Source organism: Vigna umbellata, chromosome 4 (genome assembly GCF_029865625.1).
Source record: "Vigna umbellata cultivar VRB3 chromosome 4, Vumbellata_1.0, whole genome shotgun sequence".
Lineage (NCBI taxonomy): Eukaryota > Viridiplantae > Streptophyta > Magnoliopsida > Fabales > Fabaceae > Vigna > Vigna umbellata.
In genome coordinates this window covers 43,275,010-43,294,661 of record NC_142168.1, presented here as the reverse complement: position 1 = coordinate 43,294,661, position 19,652 = coordinate 43,275,010, and the positions used below count along the sequence as shown (strand labels likewise).

General features: G+C 40.2%; 2 pseudogenes; one reads left to right on the top strand and one right to left on the bottom strand.

Moving 5' to 3' along the window:
* Positions 1-13,183: 13,183 nt before the first annotated feature.
* LOC148200287 (uncharacterized) lies at positions 13,184-17,393 on the bottom strand (annotated as a pseudogene).
* Positions 17,394-17,962: 569 nt separating this feature from the next.
* On the top strand, positions 17,963-19,381 carry LOC148200286 (pentatricopeptide repeat-containing protein At5g47360-like; annotated as a pseudogene).
* The last annotated feature ends 271 nt before the right edge of the window (positions 19,382-19,652 follow it).

Genomic DNA, 19,652 nt, shown 5'->3' with positions numbered 1-19,652 from the left:
CTCGTGGCGCAGGCGACCGGAGTAACCGAAGATCAATTGCTAGGATATTTTTTCGCGGGTTTGCAGGAGGGATTACGAAATGCTGTGAGACCGCATGACCCACGCGATTTGTTGACGGCGATGGAGAGAGCTAGGGACATCGAACAAGTGGGATGGACGTTGCGAGGAAGTAGTGGAGTGGGAGGAAGAGGCGGAGCGACGTGGGGAAGATATTCCGCGAGTTCAGGGACGGTGGCGAGGACAAAAACGTTTCGCGGACCGTCAGAGGGAACAGTGAATGGCGGCGGAGGGCAAGGAATGAAGAAGGACGTTAGTGCGAATACTATGGCTTCGAAGGCTGGTAACAGTGGAGGAGGAACCGCAGGACGAGGCATTCGGACCCTGCCTTATCAAGAATACATGAAGCGGCGAGAAGAAGGACGTTGTTTCCACAGCGGTGGACCTTACAGTCCAGGTCATCGTTGCGCTGAACGGAGCATGTGGGTGATGATATTGGCGGAGGAGGATGAAGATGAAGAAGAGGAGGCAAGTGTCGAAGTAGAACAGAGGGCTATGGAGTTGTCGGGATTGTCCGCGGGTGGCCTCTCGCAATCAAACACGATGAAGCTGCAAGGTTGGGTGTAGGGGAAGAGAGTTCTGGTGCTTATTGACAGTGGAGCTACCCATAGTTTTATATCCACCCGATTGGTGGAAGAGCTGGATCTGGAATGCACCGACACACGCCCTTATAAAGTGTGTTTAGGGGATGGACAAAGGAAAGAAACCAGCGGGTATTACATAGGAGTCTCGGTGTTATTAGAAAACTTAGAAGTTAGAGATAAGTTATATCTCTTTGAATTAGGCGGTGTGGACATAATATTGGGAATGACCTGGTTATCCTCCCTAGGAGAGATCAAAGTAGATTGGGGACAACTCATCATGAAGGTGGCGCATGGAGGAAGAGAAGTGGAGGTAAAGGGGATCCATCATTGACACGTAGGGTAGTGACTCCTGAAGCTCTTATAAAAGAAAAAGGGATTGAAATGCTGTCTTTAGTATGGAGCTTAAGCCAAACAGAATTGGTGGATGAGAAGACGGAAGAGAGTGGCTTAATGCAAAAGGAGGAGGTAGAGCTGGAACAAATTCTGAGTGCTTTTGAAGGGGTATTCCGAGACCCCCAAGGCCTCCCACCCGAGAGGAGAGTGGATCACAAAATCCCTTTAAAAGAGGGTAGTGAGGCCGTCAATGTGAGGCCATACAGGTACCCCCATGGAATGAAAGTTGAGATAGAGCGTCAGGTGGAAGAGATGTTGAATTTGGGCATTATCAAGCCCAGTAACAGTCCCTACTCTAGTCCTGTAATATTGGTAAAAAAGAAGGATGGAAGTTGGAGGTTTTGTGTGGATTATAGGGCATTGAACAGAGTAACAGTGGCTGATAAATATACCATTCTAGTCATTGAGGAGCTGCTGGATGAACTTCAAGGTGCGTCATATTTTTCTAAAATTGATTTAAAGGCTGGGTATCATCAGATAAGAATGAAGAGGGAAGACATTCCAAAAATTGCTTTTCGGACACATCAAGGGCATTATGAATTCCTTGTGATGCCCTTTGGATTAACAAATGCACCAGCCACATTCCAGGACATGATGAATTCAATTTTAAGGCCGCTATTGAGGAGGTTCGTGTTAGTATTTTTTGACGATATACTTATCTATAGCAAGACTTGGGAGGAGCATTCTCAACACCTCACTCAAGCCTTAAAAGTCTTGGCTAAACATGAACTTTTTGCAAACAAAAAAAAGTGTGAATTTGGGAGAAGACAAGTGAGATATTTGGGGCACAAGATATCGGCAGCAGGGGTGGAGATGGACAAGGAGAAGGTGGCAACTGTCTTGGAATGGCCAGAACCCAGAAACATCAAGGACTTAAGAGGGTTCCTTGGATTAATTGGGTATTATCGCAGGTTCATTAGAGATTATGGAAAAATGGCTAAACCCCTTACTGATTTGTTGAAAAAAGGAATGTTTAAATGGTCTAAAGAGGGGGTCATGGCATTGCAGAAGCTTAAAGAGGCAGTGACTACAGCTCCAGTGTTGATTCTCCCTGATTTTGAGCAAACCTTTGTTGTATAATGTGATGCTTCGGGTACAGGCGTTGGGGTTGTTTTGTCCCAGAAAAACAGACCCATAGCTTTCTTTAGTAAGGCGTTATCTGATTCTTCCTTAACCAAGTCCATTTATGAGAAGGAATTAATGGCACTTGTGCTTGCTATACAACATTGGAGGCCGTATCTATTGGGTCAGAAGTTTGTTGTTTTTACTGACTAGAAGAGTTTGCGTTATTTATTGAAACAACGCATTACAACTCAAAGTCAACAAAATTGGCTAGCTAAACTTTTGGGGTACGAATTTGAAATCAAATATAGGACAGGTGCTTCCAATCATGTGGCGGATGGATTATCCAGAAAAGGCATGAAGGAGGAGGAAACAGATAAGATGCTACGGATGATATCACGACCATATTGGCCTGAATTTCAAGAGATCATGGAGGAGGTGGAAAAAGATGAGAGGTTGTAGAAAGTGTTGGAGGAATTAAGGGTAGACCCTAACTCTCATCCCGCTTATACGTTGGAACATGGAAGATTACATTACAAGGGGAGACTTGTCTTATCAGCAAAATCTGTTTGGATCCCTCCCTTGTTGGCTGAATTCTATAGTAGTGTCACGGGAGGGCATTCTGGGGTTTACAGAACCTATAGACGGGTGGCCCAATCTTTGCATTGGATATGAATGAAGAAAACTGTTACAGATTTTGTGGCTGCATGTCTAGTATGCCAACAACATAAATACTTGGCAGCTTCTCCCCAAGGATTGTTGCAGCCTTTGCCAATACCCAAAGCCATTTTGGAGGAGATTAGTATGGATTTCATTGTAAAATTACCCAAATCTCAGGGGTTTGATACTATATTGGTGGTGGTGGACAGACTTAGTAAATATGGCCATTTCATCCCAGTCAAACACCCTTATACAGCCAGATCCATCGCTGCATTGTTGGTGAGGGAAGTGATTCGGCTTCACGGGATACCCATGACCATTGTAAGTGATCGCGACTCAACATTCATGAGTGTTTTTTGACAGGAGATTTTCTGCTTGCAGGGAACTCAGTTGAACATGAGTATTGCTTATCATCCAGAGTCAGATGGCCAAACAGAGGTGCTGAATAGGGTGCTGGGAACGTATTTGCGTTGTTTTAGTTCTGAACAACCAAAAAATTGGAGTACAGTCTTGCCTTGGGCGGAATATTGGTACAATACTAGTTACCAAGGAGCTTCAAAATGCACACCTTTTGAAACTGTGTATGGAAGACCCCCTCCAACTCTCACACGTTTCATTCCTGGAGAAACAGGGGTGGAAGCCGTTGCACAAGACTTACAAACAAGAGATGAGGCTTTGACACAACTTAAATATCATCTTGCCAGAGCTCAAGATCAGATGACCCACTATGCCAACAGGAAGAGAATGGACACCAAGACCAAGGAGGGAGATTGGGTATTCTTGAAAATCCGGCCTCATAGACAAACTTCTATGCCCATACGCTTACACCCAAAACTTTCTGCACGGTATTATAGACCATTTTTGGTGGAGAAACAATTAGGACCAGTTGTTTTTCGCTTGCAGTTACCTACAACATCAAGAATCCACCCTGTTTTTCATGTTTCCCAATTGAAGCTAGCTATAGGGGATCATTCGGTGGAAGGGCAGCTTCCCACTGAACTGCAGGTTGACAACCCTATGTACACACCTCTAAAGGTATTAGAGCGCAGAAACCAGCTGCAACAAGGAGAGGAAATTCCCCAAGTTCTAATACAATGGCAACACGGTGGGTTGGATGAAGCTACTTGGGAAGAGGAACAATACATTCGACAACAGTTCCTTGATTTCAACCTTGAGGACAAGGTTGATCTTGGGGAGGAGGGTAATGTTAGACCATTAAAAGTGTATATGAGGAGGAATAAAAGAAGAGAGATTTAGTGGCGGGTAGAGGGGAAATCAGTTAGAGGAGAAAGGGTGAGTTTGTTAGAAGAGAGAGAGAGTATAAATAACAAATAGTTTGAGAGAGGTAGGGGATTATGATTTTGGAATTAAGACTGGACCTCTTGGCCAGTGGAGGAAGGGAGGCTTCCTTGGGGGGAGAGTGAGATACCTGTATTCATCTTTTCTTATCATTATAGAGGAAATATCAATACATATACATACATATTTCTTATACTGTTGAGTGTGTGAGTATTATTTGTTGCTGTTCGATTCCTTGCATAAAGGAACCTAACAGAGCACCTGCTGCTTTATAGCCTTCACTGTTAATATATGCTCTTTCCAAAATTAAGAAACATAGAACTAGAAGTCTCCATGAAAATCATGAACTTTTTGAATAAATTCATATCCTTTCTTGTTTTGATCTTGCACTTCTTAAGGTTTTGATCTATACTTAAGCTTTCCTGTCTCATCTATTTTTGGACTTTGAACATGAAGTTTGTTTCCGGTTGTCTTTTCATTTTTGTCTGTTTCACTTGAGTTTTGGATTATTGAGAAGTGGACTTAATTTGTAATGAATGATGATGATTTCTGATAACAATGGAAAGCTAGGCCTTAGTAAGGTTATCAAACTCGCGAGTTAACTCGTTAACTCGAACGAGTTTGTGTTTCTAGTCCTGGCTTCCGAGTTAACTCGGAAGAAAACTCGGTGGAATCGTAACTAAACTCGATGGGATCGGTTAAAATCAGGATTTTGCAATGATTGTGCGCGTTTGAAATAGGGAGAAACGAAGAAAGAGGAAGTCCTTTTGAGTTTAGGGTGTCGTCGCGTTTCGATGTCGTTCGTGGTCGCACTTTGTTGGCTCGTCTTTGTTTACTATGCCGAACTTTTAGGCCAAAAATAAAAAACATAAACACTGTAGATAGAAACGCACAAACAGTGGAGTGGATTTCATTTCTCTAATAAAACTCTAACGATTTAATTTCTTTAATAAAAGCACAAACAATGTCATTTTGGGGTTCTAATGTTAAAATAAAAAAGCTTTACTCCACACGCAGAGCTTAGAGGAGGCGAGATCAAGAGCGGTTGCGGCGAGCGCAACGGTGAGCGCAAACAAGGAGAATGGAGTACAACCACGAGCCAATCGAACGACGACCAAAAACCAGGTGATCGGCGAATGTGAAGGCGAGCCAACAAAGTGCGACCACGAACAACAACGAAACACGACGACACCTTAAACTCAAAAGACTTTCTCTTTCTTCGTGCAGAATCGCGATTCTAACCGATCCCACGAAGTTTAGTTACAATTCCACAAAGTTAACTCAGAAGCTAGGACTGGAAACGCAAACTCGTCTGATGATACGATCTTGTCTAGGAAAAAGTATGGGAATTAAAGAATGCGGAATAAGACAGATATGGGGACGCCACAATCTAGCAAATTGATAAGTCAAGTGAAGATTTGCCACAAATATTAATCTTTGATAAAAATTAAAGTTCTAATCGAACAACCAAGAGAATCTTCTCTGACTCAAGTGTTTACATAAACTTTTAGTATCTTTATATACAGGTATATAAGTTAAAAAAACCTCAAAATCCTAAAATAAAGCCCAAAGCCCTAAAGACAAAAATCACGAGTTTACTCGAAAACCGAGTTTGCTTCCGAGTTAACTCGGAAGCTAGGACTGGAAACGCAAACTCGTAAACGCAAACTCGTATGAGTTAACGAGTTAACTCGCGTTTGATAACCTTGATTTGGTATTAGTAGAAAATAGGACTGATTTTATTATTCTTAATCATGAAAAATACATTCTTATATCCTTTATTTGTAACAATCTAATTTTCCTAAAAAGGGAAATAGGGAAACTAGGGAAACAAAACAAAATAGAAGATTATACGTCTATTTCCTTTAATTAGGAAGATTATAAAGATATCTTATGTAATTACGACACTCCCCCTGTAGTTGGTAAATGAATATCAATCATTCCCAACTTGCCTACAAAATCCTTAAATCTACTCGGAGGAAGCCCTTTTGTAAAAATATATGCTATTTGAAGTTATGTAAGAACATGAGTTGTAATTAGAAAGCCTCTGTCAATATTATTTTTGATGAAATGTCTGTCAATCTCAATGTGTTTGGTTTTGTCACGTTGTACTGGATTATGGGCTATGTGATGGACAAATTTGTAAGCACCAAAATATGATGTCACAAACTTGTTTCACAATCGGCAAGTATGACCGAATCGTTCAAGTAATAAACTTGGTAAGACCAAGTATCGTTCTTCCCAAAGGACTCACGGCCTAGTTTAGTTGTGTGGTTTCTTGATTAACTAAGACTTAAAGACGAAATAGTTGGATTTTATATGCAAGAGACGAAATTTAAATATGTATGCATGAAGTTTGATCAATGGCAAAGACAAAAGATAAACACTTTCAATGGAATATATGACTGAATATGTTGTTGGGGGTCAATTTCATCTCATCCACTCTCATACATTTTAGGAATTCAACATTCAAATCATCATTGTTAATGCCACTCTCTAAAGTACCATTCTAGATGGCTTCTCCCTAATCACGAGTTCATACAATTCCTAGCATTCCTAATGATTAGTTCATAAGTGCAGGAGCTTAACGACAACCAATATAATATTGGGAGAAATTCCCCGGATCTAGACTTCCCCGTACGTGTCCGTATCGACAAAACCAATAATCATGCAATAGAATGAGTTAAACAATGCAAGCATTAAGCATTGAGGAAAAACCCTAACTAATGATGAAAGAAAGCATAAGTCTTAGATTAAGATGCAAGCATAAATTCCATATATGAGAGCTTCAAGAGATTACATTGATTCCCCAACAAACATACAAGGTTTAGTTCACCATATTCATGGTGAACCTAGATGAACAATGAAAGAATGAAAGAATAAACCCAATAAAGGTGAAGAGGTAGCCTGAGCATCCAAGATCCTCCTTCAAAGGGGTGGAAGAGAGAGTGTTTGCTTCGTTTCTGCCAAAGATACAAACCCTAGGACGTCCTAAAGCTTATATACTATTCTAAAATTACAAAGAATCAAAAGCCCAAGCCCATTAAAGTGCCGCTCAGCGGTAAAATACCGCTCAGCGGTGATTGCGCGTCTCGTTTTCTCCCCTCAGCGGCCATTTTGCCCCTCAGCGGACCTCCCGCAACCTCTTGAGTGCCGCTCAGCGGTAAAATGCCGCTGAGCGGTGCCTTCGGCTTCTCCTTTTGCACTCTTTGATTCCTTTTCTGATTCTATCTCTCTCCTTCTTCACTTCTTTCACTAAATTCACCTTAAAACCTGCACAAAAACACTGAAATCAAGCATAAACTTGTCCAGCTCTCTTATTTCTGAAAATAAAGATAAAAGCATGATTTCAAGCTAGTTTTTAAGTCTAAAGGTTGCTTTTAGTATCAATTTTAAGCATGAAAATAACAGTTTTTCAACTGTTATCACAACCCCAAACTTAGAACTTTGCTTGTCCTCAAGCAAACAAAATGTAACTCCATCTCCAACCAATTCATATGACGGTTCACTCATTCAAAAATCCTCTTTTATTCAAGATAAGTAACTACTTCACTCAAACTTATGACCAAGAGTTCAATCAAGATGTGCTCATGCTTTAGTGTTCACAAAGTCATTTAAATTCCAACAAATGTTATTTTTCATGAATGATCAATCAATTAAGCATGGATGTTCATGTGCTCATGGAATATTTCCTCACTAGATAAAGTGTTTCACTCAACACACAAGTGTATAAGAGGTAAAGTGTTTCACTCCTTCACTCTACTATCACAATGTCACATGAATCAACTTTGCCTTTCATTTTACCACAATCAAAAACATTCACAAGCATGCATCATCACAAGGACTTTTCAATGGCTTATAATGTGGCTGGGCTAACAAGAAAATTGGTTTTTCTGGATCACAAAATCCTTGAGTTAAGAGAATCATAACAACACAATCATCTTATTCATTCCCAACTTTCTTTTACCTTTGCATTTGCATTGAGCTTTACTTCTTTTTCTTTTCTTTTTCTTTGCTTATTCTTACTTTTTAGCTCTTAGCTCAATGCTCTTCTTTTCATGTTTTCCCAACAACCCCAAACTTGAACATTTAACAATACCATACAAGATCTTCTACTTAACTCAAGGTAAAGATTTTCAATCAAGGGTTTTCAGTGTATGTTCAAGGCTAAAGGTTCAAAGGATAGAACACAACGTGTTCTCTTTTAGTAGGCTAACTTTATGAATTTGGCCAATAAAAAGGGTTCCAACAAATGGCCTTGATCACATGATGCAAAACAAGCAATTGATTCAATCATAGAAAACCTGGGCAAAATCATTCATGCTTTCAAAGTAATAGCATTCAATCATACCAAAAACTCTGGAGCTCAGAACCTCACATATAAGCTCATTCACATTTGACATACACATCCTGCTTAATTTCACAATCACAATCATGATATCATGCATTTGTTCACAAAGCTTGTGAATCACCTGTATAAGCATTTTAATGTGCACATCTATCTCAACATCAATCAATCAATAAGCATCATCAAGCAGTACTTATCACACAATCACAGTTAATAGCAAACCATCATAACAAACCAGGTGTTCAATAGAGTACATCAAACCCTAATCTAAAAACAAAAAACAAATAAGTTCAGAAAACTTAAACCACAAAAGCATAATCATATGATAGCATTCATCAGTAAATGCTATCTCAGCTCCTCATCAGTCTGAGCTGTCCTCTGTATCTTCCTCTTCCTCCTTGGATCTTATAGTCTTGATTCTTTTTGCCTGATGAGGAGGCCATCCCTGCATCAAACATAATTCACAAAACCAACAGATACATTGTTAAGCATTAGTAAACCACAATGAAGAAATCATCCCCTTCAATGATGCTATCTCCCAACCCCAAACTTAGATGGAAAACTAGTGAGAAAGTGAGTGAAAGGGAGATTTTCTTAAGAGGGAATAGAGAAAAGATGTGGAGAACCTTAGAAAAGGTATGTGGGAGTGTGTGTGCAGAGAAGAGCCTGAAAATAAAAGCTTATGCGCAGCTTAGGGTATAAAAATACCCTAATGGGCTCGGGTCCCGCTAAGGGGAACTAAAGCCCATTCTGCGAGAGTACCGCTCAGCGGTAAAATACCGCTCAGCGGCACTTGCGTGATGTGCTCTTCTCCTTCTTTTCTTAACCTACGTGCCTCCTAGACATGTCCCTCATAGGTTCCCTGTAATTCAATGTTAAAAATGCTTATGCAAACCCTAACTAAAATAAACAAACAAAAACAATCAATCAACTGGGTTGCCTCCTAGGTAGCGCTTGTTTAACGTCACGAGCCTGACCCAAAATCCACCAACACCCATCAGTAGGTGTTTCAAACTTACCAGCACCCATCAGTAGGTGTTACAAACTGAGTATCCATCAGTAGATACTTAACCACCTAGCATCCTTCAGTAGATGCTATATCCAACAAAATAGTTACAAAAATAATGTCCACAAATTAAAACTTACAAAACCAAAATAAAATCAAAAGTTCTTAAATCACTGGGTTGCCTCCCAACAAGCGCTCTTTTAACGTCATTAGCTTGACCCAGTAAAGCTTAAGTTCCTTCTTCTTTTTCTTCTTCCTACTGAACTTCTTCAGAAATTTGATCAAACCAGGAACCTGTTGCAGTGTCTCAATCATAGGAACTTTAATCTCCAATTTCTTGAAGATTTCCATAAAGCACTTGAATTTCTTTTCCTTCCCATGATTCTTCTTTAGATGAGGATGGGATTTTTCATATGATTTCTTCTTCTTTCCTCTCATCTTCTTTTTCTTCCTTTTTCTCTCCCTAAAATTTCTCTTTTTCCTTTCTTTCATTTTTTTCTTCCCTTTTCTTTTTCTTTTCAACTTCTTTCTTTTCACACAAATCTTCTTTCTCTCTTCTCTCTCAACCACTTCTTTCTCTTTTTCTTCATCTTTATTTTTCTCACTCAACTCTTCTTTCTCTTTTCTCTCTATCTTTTCCGCATCTCCCTCTATTTTTTTCTCATCAAGAATCTTGTCACTTTCAGTGACATTGGTTTGCCCTTCCTCCTTAAGGTTAACTTCAGTATTAACCTCATCATTCAATCTCTGACTAATGTAACGAAAGTGCATCTCCATCCTTTTACATGATTCTTCAATGCTTTTCTGAGTAGAGTCGGAATTTTTCAAAAATCGTTGAAGGGTGTCCTCCAAACTTTCTGATAGAGAGGGTTTTCGCTGCCATTGTTGTGGTGGCGGCCTATCAAATTCTTCGGCAGCTTGAGTGTTTTTGTGATGACAATCAGGTATCTGTATGTACTGTTGAACTGCCTCCTCCAACGTTCTCCTTTTTCCCGATAGAGAGGGTTCTTGCTGCCATTGTTGTGGTGGTCGATTCTTAAATTGTTTGACAGCTTGCCAAAATTGATCATCATTCATGCCTGAGTGAGATCCCACCAGTGGTTGAAATTACCTTAGTAGAATTGAGTGCCCATATAGTTAAATTCTTGACCAAATTGCATCTTGCAAACATTAGGCACAAAACTCTAGGAAATATTTGTTAGCACAAAAAGATAGAGAAAAAATCAAAGGATATAATTGAAAAGATAAGAAAATAGGAAACAGAAAATAAAATAAAATAAAAACAGAAAAAATCAAATAAAATAAAAACAGAAAAAATAAAATAAAATAAAAACAGAAAAATAAAATAAAATAAAATAAAATAAAAACAGAAAAAATAAAAACAGAAAAATAAAAACAGAAATTCAAAATTAAAGTCAAAGATAATCAATAATCACACAAATTAACCAGTTAAACCACGAGTCCCCGGCAACGGCGCCAAAAACTTGATGGACAAATTTGTAAGCACCAAAATATGATGTCACAAACTTGTTTCACAATCGGCAAGTATGACCGAATCGTTCAAGTAATAAACTTGGTAGGACCAAGTATCGTTCTTCCCAAAGGACTCACGGCCTAGTTTAGTTGTGTGGTTTCTTGATTAACTAAGACTTAAAGACGAAATAGTTGGATTTTATATGCAAGAGACGAAATTTAAATATGTATGCATGAAGTTTGATCAATGGCAAAGACAAAAGATAAACACTTTCAATGGAATATATGACTGAATATGTTGTTGGGGGTCAATTTCATCTCATCCACTCTCATACATTTTAGGAATTCAACATTCAAATCATCATTGTTAATGCCACTCTCTAAAGTACCATTCTAGATGGCTTCTCCCTAATCACGAGTTCATACAATTCCTAGCATTCCTAATGATTAGTTCATAAGTGCAGGAGCTTAACGACAACCAATATAATATTGGGAGAAATTCCCCAGATCTAGACTTCCCCGTACGTGTCCGTATCGACAAAACCAATAATCATGCAATAGAATGAGTTAAACAATGCAAGCATTAAGCATTGAGGAAAAACCCTAACTAATGATGAAAGAAAGCATAAGTCTTAGATTAAGATGCAAGCATAAATTCCATATATGAGAGCTTCAAGAGATTACATTGATTCCCCAACAAACATACAAGGTTTAGTTCACCATATTCATGGTGAACCTAGATGAACAATGAAAGAATGAAAGAATAAACCCAATAAAGGTGAAGAGGTAGCCTGAGCATCCAAGATCCTCCTTCAAAGGGGTGGAAGAGAGAGTGTTTGCTTCGTTTCTGCCAAAGATACAAACCCTAGGACGTCCTAAAGCTTATATACTATTCTAAAATTACAAAGAATCAAAAGCCCAAGCCCATTAAAGTGCCGCTCAGCGGTGATTGCGCGTCTCGTTTTCTCCCCTCAGCGGCCATTTTGCCCCTCAGCGGACCTCCCGCAACCTCTTGAGTGCCGCTCAGCGGTAAAATGCCGCTGAGCGGTGCCTTCGGCTTCTCCTTTTGCACTCTTTGATTCCTTTTCTGATTCTATCTCTCTCCTTCTTCACTTCTTTCACTAAATTCACCTTAAAACCTGCACAAAAACACTGAAATCAAGCATAAACCTGTCCAGCTCTCTTATTTCTGAAAATAAAGATAAAAGCATGATTTCAAGCTAGTTTTTAAGTCTAAAGGTTGCTTTTAGTATCAATTTTAAGCATGAAAATAACAGTTTTTCAACTATTATCACTATGCTCATGGCAGATTTATTGTCATAATGTAGTTGCACCGGGTTCTCCACTTTGACTTTAAGATCATCCAAAATGATTTTCATCCAGAGTTCTTCACATATTCCTTGAACAAGAGCTTGAAATTCAGCTTCTGTACTAGAACGGGATACTCTATCTTGCTTTTTGCTTCTTCATGTACCAGACAATCTCCAAGAAGCACACAATACCCAGAAGTAGATTTTCTGTCAGTAATAGAAGCTGCATAGTCAACATCAGTATATATCTTCATAGTCAATGTCTTCCCTTTTGAATAATAACCCCTTTCCTGGACTTGACTTCAAGTATTGGAGATTTTTGTCAACTGCTTGCATCTGTCTCTCTCTTGGATCATGCATAAATTGGCTCACTACACTAATTGCATAAGCAATGTCTGGTCTTGTGTGTGATAGATAAATCAATTTCCCTACCAATCTCTGATATTGGGCCTTCTCTACAAGAGCACTTTCTTCACTTCCAATTTTGTGATTCTGTTTTATAGGAACTGCTGAGGTTCTACATCCTAGTTTTCCTGTTTCTTTGAGGATATCAAGTACATATTTCCTTTGGGAGATGAAAATTCCGTTCTGGGAGTAGGCAACCTCTATTCCAAGAAAATATTTGAGTTTTCCTAGGTCTTTCATTTCAAATTGAGCTGCCAATTTATCTTTTAGTGCCAATTTTTCTATTTCATCATCTCCTACAATAATCATATCATCTACATAGACAAACAATAGAGTGAGTTTACATGTAGAAGAATGCTTTATGAATAGAGTGTGATCTCCTTGGCTTTGTTAGTATCCCAAGGAAACCATTGCTTTTGTAAATCTTCCAAACCATGCTCTAGTGGATTGCTTAAGCCCATACAATGTTTTCTTCAAGAGGCATACTTGCTTCTTTCATTTTTTACTTCAAAGCCTAGGAGGCTCCGGTGACCTTTTCTGAGACAACGACAGCGTGTGGGTCACACCGAAAAAAAAGGAGCAGAACTTAAAACTCAGATCTACTCAAATATAGGCCAAACGGGTCGTCACCGACCCTAGGAACAGACTCAGGAGGCTTTGACGACTCTGTCTGTGGCGGTGGCGGCAAGTGAGTTTCACCGGAGGTGGGTGCGTGGGCTATACGCGCCGACGACGGTGGCGGCGAGTGGCGGCTTCTCTCCTGGAGCAACGTCTGACGTTGTGGTCGTCGGTGTTGGGCGCATCTTTCTGCCCTATCAACGACCCCAACCGGCGACGGCGGCAACGGCGGTAGTCGGACAGCAGCAACGGCCCGACTTGTGCAGCGGGATGGAGCTCGAAGATCAGAGCTCTGACACCAAGTAGAAAATAGGACTAATTTTATTATTCTTAATCATGAAAAATACATTTTCATATCCTCTATTTGTAACAATCTAATTCTCCTAAAAAGAGAAACAGGAAAACTAAGGAAACAAAATAAAATAGAAGATTATACATCTATTTTCCCTAATTAGGAAGATTCTAAAGATGTCTACTCTAATTACAATAGTAACTAAGAAAAAAATTCAAACCAGAACCTTGCTCTAATACCCAATGATACGATCTTGTTTAGGAAAAAGTATGGGGAATAAAGAATGCGGAATATGAGAGAGATGGGGATGCCACAATCCAGTAGATTGATAAGTTAAGTGAAGATTCGCCACAAAGATCTTAGTCTTTGATAAGAATTAAAGTTCTAATACAAGAACGAATAGAATCTTCTCTCAAAAAATACAAATGCATATAATATGACTCAAGTGTTTACATCAACTTTTAGTATCTCTATATATAGGTATATAAGTTTAAAAATACCTCGAAATCCTAAAATAACACCCACAACACAAAAATAAGAGAAAATGAAAATTACAGACGCAAACTTTCACTTTCACTTAGCGAGGCCCACTCGCCTAGCAAACACTGATTGGGTCGCCCAACAAATTTAACATTTTGTAAAATTAAAATAAAATTAAAATTTATTTAATTTCTTAAATTATTCTATAATTGTGTTCATGATCTTCATGTTCTTTATTTTCCTCCTTCATGGAATATTATAAGTTTCATGGAGACATGTTATCTTTGACCTTGTCATAGATCCTTTGAATGACAAATGTTCTTCCTCAAGTTCTTCTCATATATGTTTAGGAGATAATACTTTATCATACCCTCTTTCTTGAAGAGAATTTATTCTCAAATTTGTACCACTTGAAGATTCCTTATCACGTGAAGTGTGGCCAAGGACCAAACAACAAACGGAACCTTAGAACTAACAGCTCAAACCTATTACTAAGAATATCAATCTTTGGTTGGGTTTGTCTGTGTACTGGGCTGACAGCCCAATAGAATGCTATTGCAGTTTTATTTTATCATAATTGTAAAAGTGCAACATGTTGCTTTAGAGATGTTCTTTTGTTCGCTGGTCCACCTCTTCACAAAATCTATCCTTCTCTCCCGACCATTGATTCTTCCATCCACCTTTCCCTCCTTAGCCTTCATTCTAATTGTAAGCCCGTTCGGCCAATTACTAAGAGATTGTTTGGACTGAATTTCCGTTTGGCCAATGACTAGGAGATCGTTTTGAGTGTAAAATCGTTTGGCCTTTTACTGTAAATGTAAGATAGTTCGGTTCCTCCTGTCCTTTCACGTTCGGATTCAGCAGTTCTTTCCCGTTCGTTTCCGGACCGTTTAGTTCCTTCAGTCCTCTCGGGTTTGCAGCTTGTAGTGCTAACCTGTTCAGCTTCGCCAACCCTCTCCCGTTGGGTCCAGCAGTCTTCTCTTGTTCGGATCTGACCGACCGCTCAGCCACTCTCGATCGACCTGGGGTATAGCACTTGGCCTCCGACCGTTCGGTAACTCTCGATCGGCCTGGGTTATAGCGATCAGCCTCGGACCGTGTCACCTCACCGTTCGTTCGTCTCCAAGACGACTTGTCTTCTATGGCCTCGGACCTCTCGGCCACTCCCGATCGGCATGGGCTGTAGCACTTGTCCTCAGACCGCTCGACAACTTTCGATCTGCTTGTTTTATACCAATTGGCCTCGAACTGTGTCACCTCACCGCACGTTCGTCACCCACACAATTGGTCTTCTATGGCCTTAGACTGCTCGGCCACTCCCGATCGGTATGGGCTATAGCACTTGTCCTCAGACTGTTCGGCAACTCTCTGGAACTCCTCAACATCCCTTGCGATCCGCATCGCCACCATCCATTCCTGCGGTTCATGCTGTCGGACTTGATTCCGGATGTCCTCTTTCAATCCCACAAGAAAATATCCCAACAGCTGCTCGTTCGGTACCTTCTTTGTTCGACCCGCCAATATCTTGAAGTATTATACATACTCATCCACCGTCCCCGTCTGTCTTAATGCTGTCAACCGCTCAACAATGGTTCCAAACCTTATCACCAAGGCTTCCTTCAAACCATCCCATGAACGATTCTTGTCTTTCTCCTTCCAAGCTTTGAACCAGTAGCCAGCGCTCCCCTCCATGCTCACATACGCTAATCATACCTTCTCCTCTTCCGCTACTCCTTGAAATTCGAAGAATCGCTCCGCCCAATTGATCCAGTTCAATGTATCTAATCCTTCGAACATGGGCAGCTCCACCCTCTTTCTCCAATTGAACCGCTCACCTTCTCCACCCCTAATTTCGTCCTTGTGTCTCGTACTCCTATTGGCGTTCACAGGCGCCTGACTATCGTCAGACAGTTCCCCTTGAATGCGGTGCCATCCCCCGATAATCGCCTCACTTCTTGAAGATCCTGGCGTGTGGCTGCCGAGTCTTGTCGAACTGCCGCTGTTTTCACCTTCATTTCCTCCCTTGACGACTCCATCTCCGCCTTTCGTCCATCCATTGATGGCTCCATTGCCGCCATTCGTTCCTCCATTCTTCCTTCTAGTGCGTTTAATTTTTCCCCCCTTTGTCTTCGCTCTCGTTCCTCCCCCGACCACTCCCTTCTCCTTCTCCGATTCTCGTTAACAGTATGTTGATCTTCATCTACAAACCCTGGACTGCCTTCTAATCCCTTTTCCTGGTTCCACACCCTTCCTCCAAGAACTCGCAAGAGTTCTCTGGTTTCCTGCCGCATTTCTTGCTTATTTCTTCTCCATTCTGCTAGCTCCCTTTTCTGTTCACTGATCCTCCTATCCCAATAAATGTCTCTTCCTACCATGCTTCCCCTTTTCTTGACCACTTCTTGATCCGTTCTTGACCCCTCTCCTAAGGATATCCGGCAGGTCGGACCAATTGTTAGGTTCCTGGGTTTGGAACCTAACAAGAAAACACTCAAAAGATAGAAACAAAAATAAAAGAATGAGTTTTGCTATTATTCACCGTAAACGAATCTCTTTATCATACGACATCCCTCCGTCTTCGCTAGGAGAAACGTTCTTTTGCAAACTTTGCATTATAGGGTAAGTGTAACTATAGAAAAAATCCTTGGTCAAATCGACACTAGACAAAAGCTTTTTGTACCTGCAGTGAGACGTGGTGATGGTAAGAAACTGATGTTGTTAGATGTGGTAAACGTTTCGGAAGTGTTATCTACCTGAGCTCAGTCTTAGAGTGAGTTAAATCAGATTGGATTGAAACATGTGGAATGGTTAATAATTGGCTCTCCTTGATGCTATAGATTGCATGGCCACATATAGCACCAATCTGTCTACGTTTAGTAACGAGAATCAAGTAGTAAGACTCGAGAAACTTGATTCAGCCTTGAAATGATAGAGAATTTGGTTGAGATATATATAGTACACATGTATATACACACGATGAGAGAGAGAGAGGTACTAACCAGCAATTCTGAAAACCTTAGCGATGAAAGTGAGGCTGCTAGTGGCTCTATTACCCTCAGTAATCCGCTGAAGCAAGTTCTTGATCTCCTAGGGTGAATACAAGACGGCGTCTTGGTTGATATTCAGATCCGACGGCTTTGATCGATCGATTTTCAACACTCGGAAGAACCTCTTGCTCCGATCACTTCCGATCAGGTAGAACCTATGCGATTGCGATTGCAATTTCAAAATAGGTTAATTTAATCTGTTGTGTAAAAGATTATTGCGTGACGAATGAATGGATAATTACCGCTCTGGTTTCGTAGAGTCTGAACTTCTTGAGGGCGTAAGAGTCCGGGTCCAGTTCGGGATCGTTGGAAGGGTGAACCTTTGTAGAGGCAGTGACAGGGGTTGATCCCGATTTCGCCATCTAGTCTCTTCTATTGTCTTTTATTCTCTATCTATTTCACTCCCAATTTTCATTGTCGCACTCGTTCCCTATCCCATTACATCTTTCTCCTTTCAACTTTAAATACCCTTCTGCTACCATTCTTGCATATTATCCCAAATAATCCTAAATCATTACAATAACAATAAATAATACAAATAAATATATTTATAAGTGTCAACTATAATTGTTTATAATTCCTGGTCCACTAAAATCTAATTATATTTTTTAAATTAAAGTTTCTAAAAACTATCTAAATAATATATACTTTATCAAACTTGAAATTGTTTACATAAATAAAAAATTATAGATTTTTGTCAAACTAAACAATAAATATTTAGTATCTTTTGATTTTTATCCAGAGGATGTTTGAGAAAACCATTGGATTTGGAAGCAGTGTGAGAAGGAGGAAGGAACCAACTCAACTAATTTCTTGGCTGATGGAGTCTCGTCCTCACATATACAAGCACTGGTAATCAAATATATTAGGCCCTTTTCTGTTTCACGCAACCTTCGTCGTTCTTCCTTTTTCTTTCTCGTCCGCTAACCCTATGCCTGAATTTGTAAAGTGTCAGCTTTTCTCGCGTTGCGACGCACTCAAAACTCTTCCTTTCTCCACCCACCCAATGGGCATGGTCGATACCCTCTGTACCCATCTCCACCAAAAAAATGGCAGTGTTGAGAACTCATTGTCCAAGGTTAAGCCTAAACTCGATTCTCAATGTGTCATTGAAGTCTTCAATTCCTGTCATCCCAAGCAACCTCTGTTGGGCGTCATACTTTTCGTTTGGGCTGGATTTCAATCTGGCTACAGGCACAGTGCTTACACGTACAACAAAGCTTGCAAGTTGTTTGGGATTCAGAAAAATCCCCAAATTATTCGTGATCTCGTTCTGTCTTATGAGGCCGAAGGGTGTTTAGTCAATGTCAACATGTTCAGGGAGGTTTTGAAACTGTGCAAAGAAGCCCAACTAGCTGACGTGTGGGTGTTGAGGAAGATGGAGCAGAGTTTCAACATCGGTGCTGACACTGTGATGTATAATGTGGTTATTAGGCCATGTTGCAAGAATGGCGACATTGAAACGGCTGAGAAGTTGATCGGGGAGATGAGTTTGAATGGTCTTTACCTTGATCTTATTACGTACATGGCAATAGTGGAGGGATTATGTGATGTGGGTCGCCCAGAGCATGCTTATTCTTTGCTTAAGGTTATGAGAGTACATAGATGATCAACCAATTTGGTCCTTTTATCAGCCATTTTAAATGGCTTGTGTAGGTCTGGATCTATGGAAATGACATTGGAGTTGTTGGATGAAATGGAGAAAGGTGGGGATTGCCGTCCAAATGTTGTTAGTTATACATCTGTGATTCAAAGTTTCTGTAAGAGAGGTCAGTGGACGAAAGCATTGGATATTCTGGATAGAATGAAAGCTTCGGGGTGCCATGCAAATCATGTTACTGTTTTTACTTTGGTTGATAGCCTTTGTGTTGAGGGTCGTGTAGGAGAAGCTTACAAGTTGATTGATAAGTTTGTGGTGGAACATGGTGTTTCTTATGGTGATTGTTGCAGTTCACTTGTGATTTCATTGATAAGGATTAAAAAGTTGGACGAAGCAATGAAGCTCTTCATGGAAATGCTTTCTGTTGATGCCAGACCTGATACTTTGGCATCTAGCCTTGTGCTAAAGGAGCTCTGTATGAAGGACCGGGTATTGGATGGATTCTACTTGCTTGAAGCAATTGAGAACAAGGGATGTTTGTCTGCCATTGACTCTGATATTTATTCTATTCTTTTATTTAGCCTTTGTCAAAGAAGCCACCTGACCGAGGCCACAAAGCTGGCCAAGATAATGCTTAAAAAATCAGTTTCGCTGCAATCTCCATACAAAGAGGGTGCAGTCGATGTCCTAATAGAATCTGGAGAAAAAGATCTTGCGAATCATTTGACTGGCATTCGTAAGGGACTTTGATGATAAAAGGTCGTATGAAGGAGGTCACGTCCATTGTTCTATGCTGCCTCTGGTCATATCATAAGTTTGCATTGTATAACAACAACAGTAAGAATTGGTTTCTGTGATGTAGTCTGCTGGTACTTTGTTCATTTCTTCCCCTTGTAGGAGACAGTGTATTCTTGAGAAACAATATGTTTGTCTTTATCTGTGAATGCTAAACCCATTCTCCTGTAGATTCCTTTTAATATCGATAAGTTGGCAAGCCCATTTTCCTAATACAAAATGCTTT